Raw genomic sequence first — 6000 nt, 5'->3', positions numbered from 1 at the left:
TCAGCAGAAAGTTGAGTCCTAAGATTAAAGCTTGTTTCTATAAAACTGCTGTGGGGTCCGTGGTGGGGGTTGGGGTTGGGTGAGAGATTTGGACCAAGTGTGCAGGAAATTGAGTTAAGAACTGAGGAATGAAATCAGAATATAAATATATAAAATTCCTGTCTATAGTCAGCTATTTTGATGATTCATTTATTATTTCACAAATTATCTGTGCAGTTGAACTTATTTTTTAATCTTTTATGTTGAAAAACAAAAAACATATTCCAGGGTATGAATAGAAAATCTAAAAAATATAGGTAAGCCTAAAGGGAAAAGAAAGATTACCCATAACCATAACCTGCCACCCAGAAATAATCTCAGGGGTCCCTTTTAAGAAGGAAAGTGTACTTTGCTTTGCTCTTGGAAGGTTTTCTTTCTTGTTACATTTAGGAGTGGTGTGAGATGAGCTGAGTGTTGCTGAGAGAAAGAAAAAGAAGTCCTCTGAGCAGAGATGAAGAGATGGGTTGACCAGGTGACCACCACCAGCTGAGCTCATCTCTCTGACCTACATGGAACAGGCCACAGGCAGGGTATTTTGGCAGGTTTTTTCTGAATTCAAAGAATAAAAGCTGAATTTTCAGCAAATTTTAGGCTCTGGCCCCAGCTTCTGAACACAAACGCTAAAGATATCGGTCCCTTTGCAAAGATCATTCAAAAGACGGAATGAATGAGCTAACTGCCAGAGGAAGGAAGGAAAACCTGTTTCCCCATCTCTCTGATCACAGCTTGGACCAGAACTCAGGCTACTGGGCACAGTTACAGTCCAAGGTCACTGATCCAGCCACACTGCTTGCTAAGAGGTACACGCCTGGGCTGCATTCTCCCTGAGCAGTTTCCTTTTTCCTAATCTGTAGGAAGGCAGGTCTCTTCGTTAAAGCAAAGACTTAGACACAGTGACTTGGAGGCAGGTGATTTATTTGGAAGGTGAGCCCAGGAATTAGGAGTGAGGAAGTGGGGTGGGGGGAATCATATATGAGGCTGTGTTGTTGAGATCGCTGCTGCTGGGGGAGTGGGGTGCTTGATCTTGCTGCTCTATCCCAAGAAGTGTACTAAATGCCCCCTAGAATTGCCCACCTACAAGACAGGAGGCCAGCACATTTATCTGCTGGTTCCTGTTCCCCATTAGTTGAGGGTTGCTCTCCAGGGCGTCAACTTCAGGCCAAGCTTACTAGAAGATCCAATAGACTCCCTTAGCATCAGAAACAGCCCTGGGTTAGAAAGAGGAAAGACACAGGGACACACACTTGAGGGGCCAATCATCAGGGTAAGGGGGTTCTGAGCTCTCCCAGAACTCTCTGCTGCAGCTGCCTCTGAAGTCAGAGATGGACTGAAGGCATATGACAGGGGTTGCCAGCAGTGCATCCTGTTCCAAATTTCCAGAACACTGGCATCAGGCCCATTTCACAGATAGTACATTTGAGGCTCAGAGAGTTTGAATGGCTTGCCAATTTTGCATCCCCAGGAAATGGGTGACGAGAACTGAACCTTTGTCTCCTGCTCCCTGACCCAGTGCTCCTTCAGCCCTCAACTCCACTCCGACAGGAGTACAGTGAGATCTTCCCTCTGTTCTTTTCTTATAAAAAGTTTTCCCTGCCTGGCAGCCTACAGCAGCCTGACACTGCTGCTGGGGACCCCTGCACTGTTGAGAGCTGGTATATGTGCCTGTGATTAAACACATGAGCTCTGGGTTCCTGGCTCCACCATTTCCTAGCTGTTTGACCTTTAGCTAGTTACCTCATCTCTCTGTGTCTCAGTTTCCTCAGCTGTAAAATGAGATAATTATAGTACCAAAATCCTAGTACTAATTGAAAATTAAATAAACACTTGTAAAGTACTTAATCAGCATGCATTCAATAAATATTTATTGAGCACGTACTTTATGTTAGATGCCAGCCAAAGTTCTGAGGATGTGGCAACAACGGACAAAGCCCTTTCTCATTTCCTGCAACAGCAAATTGTCAAACTTGAGTGAGCCTCAGAATTACCTCAAGGACTTATTAAAACACAGGTTAATAGGCCCCACCTCCAGAGCTTCTGATTTAGGTGTTGGGTGGAGCCAGGTAATTTGTATTTCTAACAAGTTCCCAGGTGAGGCTGATGCTTCAGGTCCAGGGGCTACTCTTCCAGAATCATTGTCTAGAGGAGGGAGAGCAGAGATAACTACCTGTATTTGTCAGATGGCAATTAGTAATGTGGGGAAAAACAGAACAGGGCATGGAGGCTGGGGGTTACTACTTCCAGAGTGGTCAGAGATTTCTCTGATAAGGTAGCATTTGAGGAAAGGCCTGATGGAAGTTGATGAACAAGTCAAGTCTTCTGAAGGGAGGGAGTCTAAGGCAAAGAACAGCAAGTGCAAAGGCCCTGGGGCAGGAGCACACCTCGAGAGGTCAAGGCTGCTACCAGGAAAGACACGTTGGTGTCAATCATGCCAGGAGCATAACACGGTAAGTGCATTATTTCACTTACCCAGGCTGTATTTCAGCTTTCTCCGCCCCCTCTACTGGATACTTCCTACAGGGCACAACCCATACAACAGATTATGGCAGCTCTGGAACAGCAAGGAAGTCTAAGTGGCTGGATCCCAGTGAGTGAGGTGAAGAGTAATAGATGAGGTAATATGCAGGGTCTTGTAAGTTATAGTAAGGCCTCTGGCTTTTACCCTGGATGACATGGGAGCCATCAGAGGGCTCTGAATAGAGACGTGATACAATCCAACTTAGAATCACTCTGCCTGTGAGGTAGAAGAGAGACAAATGGAAGGCAAAGGTAGAAGCAGAGCAACCATTAAGGAGGCTGTAAATATTAGTTTTACAGAAGTATAACTGCAGGGAGTGGCTGCCAGTAATAAGCCTAGCAGCGCCTATCCCTGAGGGTCATACAGCCTAGAAGGGCAGCAGTGATGAGAACCTCTTTTTCCTTCTGTCTCAGCTACCTTGTTTCCCTGAAAATAAGACCTAGCTGGACCATCAGCGCTAATGCATCTTTTGGAGCAAAAAATTAATATAAGACCAGGTCTTATTTTAATATAATATAAGACCCGGGCTTATTTTAATATAATATAAGACCTGGTATTATATAATTTATCTTACAAATGTGGTCAAAGCAAATCACGACAAGTCATCTTCAATATTTCAGGAGTGTTAAAGACGTAGGGTCAGCATTCCCACTTAATAAAAAATAAAAAAGATGGGGACATTTTTCTCCATTCAAGGAGACCACAAAATTACTCAGTATATTAGATAATTCTGTTATTCCTTGGCCTCTAGTGTGCCCAGTACGCTACCTGCTTTACCTCCACGTCTAATCCTTTTTACAATACTCCAAGGTTAATTATTTCTATTTCTCTGGAGGTTTAGAGAAATGTGACTTACCCAAGGCCACACGGTTAGTTAAGAGGGGGACCTAAACTCCAGACCCAGTTCTGCCTGACTCCACATCCTGATCTCCAGCTCACAGAAGCATAATTCAGTCTTTAAATTTACATTCTTTTATATGAGAATCTCTGATTAATCTCTCTGCATTTCCAAACCACTACACAATATTAGAGAATATTCACGACAAGATGTTTCCTGTCAGAAGTAACATGTAAAGATGATTCCACACGGCTCTTTCGAGGAAAAAGACTACAAGATTAATGTTGATACTGAACATTTCCTTAGAAATGGAAATTATTCTTGCAGTGTGTAAGTAGAACAAGTGTCAGTTTGCATATTTGCATATCTCGTTAAGAAATCCCCTGAAACTGAATCGTAGCATAATTTTCCCTCTTCTCTACTCTTGCCTACATTGTGTAAGAACAGCTGGATGATTTGGGAAGAATAGAGGCTAATGCAAATCAGTGATAGACATTCATTGCCCCAAAGAAGGAGTAGACATAGATAATGAGCACAAATTCTGCCTTTGCAAATTAGCCAACATCCTTGCCACTCCCTGATTCCTCACAAGTGTCACTGGAGGGAGCCATCTATGGAAGGGGCCCCCCATCCCAACACTTTACACACACACACACACTTTGCACCGAAGTTTACTCCTGCTTTTGTCACTGAGATACAAATGCACAGAACATTCTCCATCTTAGCAAACTCTTCCTAGTTTCTTAGGCTCAATGGATCACTCCCCTGCTCAAACATTTATAATACCTCCATACTGCTCATTGCAGGTACAGTCTCAGGCCTGGACTCTTCCTGGGACTCTCTGAGAACCAGGAAACAGAGAATGGAGCTGACAGAATAAAATGAGGAAGTCTATTATGTACGTACTCCAAAACCCACGTGCCACTGTTCCCCTGCCAGTTCCAGACCAAGGTCTCATACCATTTAAACGTACCATCTCATACACAGCACCTGGGACTTGGTAGATACTCAAGAAATGCCGATTTACTTAATCAAATCAAGTATTGAAAAGTCTTTTTTTCTGTTATGACATTAGTGCCACATACATTGGCCATGGTAAATTCAGGAAACAATTTTAGTCATAAAAAATCAGTAGGTATAAAGGCATCAAATTTTCATGATTGTGGCTTTTTTCCACAACTTTAACAGTCAGAGTATGATCAGAAAAGCAGAGCCACTAGAAGAAACATAAATAATAAAGGCTTTATTAAAGGGATTTGAACTTACACAATCATGAGAGCTGGTTAAACAGTTTATGTACGGCTGTTGTTTCCACATCTGCTATTGAGGACTGAGTCAGCAGGGCTGGTTGGCAGAAGTGAAGATAGACATGAAGTGGGAGAGAGCAGGACAAGCTGGAATGTGCAAGGAAAGCACCAGCTGGCTAAGATGCAATTTCTCACAGAAGTAATCACACACCTGGCCCAGGAGTTGGCAAGCCATACAGGCGACCCGGCGGAAGTGGAAGAGTTGTGAGCCAGTGACTGCCCCACACCAACCAGATGAGCCAGCAGATGTGCTGCCACAGCCAGGAGTGACCCGCACCTACCTTCCATGCGTTAAAGACAATACAGCTGCTGTGCACTCCTGCATTCCAAGTGTCACACAAAGTTCTCATGGGGCCCACGGCTAGACAAAAACTATGCATGGAAGGAAGCTCTGGAAAATGTAGTTCCATCTTAGAAGAGTCGGAACTACAAATCCACCGGGATACCAGGGTAGCTAAAACTCACCTCGCTGTGTGGCCAGAAGTCAGCTTCTCCTGAGGGTGAGCTGCCTCGCTCCAGCTCAGAGAGGTTCTAAGTATAAGAATCAGATGGACAAGACGGCAATAAGCTCTTACTCACAGTTAATTTTTAGAAAAGATAGCGAGGAGAAGAGGAGCTGATTCTAAACTGCAACCTTGTACATTTTAACACATATAATTCGTTTCAAAGCGCATCAGTACCACTTAGACAAACGAGACCACCAAGAATAGATTCCTGATGAGCTAGCTAGTCCTTCAGAGGAAGATGGGGAATATAATCTAGAGTCAGAAATTAGACTGAAAAAAAAATCCCCTGGTGTGTGTGTAAAAATGCAGAGGACCCAATGTAATGATCCTGGCACAACGGGTCCGGGGAAAATCCCAGGAATCTGTGTTTCAACTAACACCCAAAAGATTCTCATGTCTGAGTCCACACCTCAAGAAAGACTTCTCTAATATAGAGGACTGCAAGTCAACTTGCAAACTCCCAAAGCTACCCTGTTTGCAAAACCTGGTGGCAGTAAGGTTACTTTAATTGAGGGAACCTCAGAGAACATCTGTATAGAAAGGCAGCAGTGGGAAATAAAAACCTGCTATTTATTTTAGCATGGTGTTCTAAAGGTTCTTCTAGAATTCTATTTACTAAGAGTTCATAAATGTTACTGGCTCTATTAATAAAGAACCTGACGGCTTGCCAAAGGCATCCTCCACTCCGACTTGTCTAGCAGCCCACACGTCTTTGCCATCTCAAAGCAGCCAAGGATTGGAAGCGCCACCTAGTGGCCACTAGGTGCACGTACTAAATGCAAAGCAAGGCATCCG

The sequence above is a fragment of the Rhinolophus ferrumequinum genome, chromosome 17 (assembly GCF_004115265.2).
Source record: "Rhinolophus ferrumequinum isolate MPI-CBG mRhiFer1 chromosome 17, mRhiFer1_v1.p, whole genome shotgun sequence".
Lineage (NCBI taxonomy): Eukaryota > Metazoa > Chordata > Mammalia > Chiroptera > Rhinolophidae > Rhinolophus > Rhinolophus ferrumequinum.
This window is presented reverse-complemented; position numbering follows the sequence as displayed.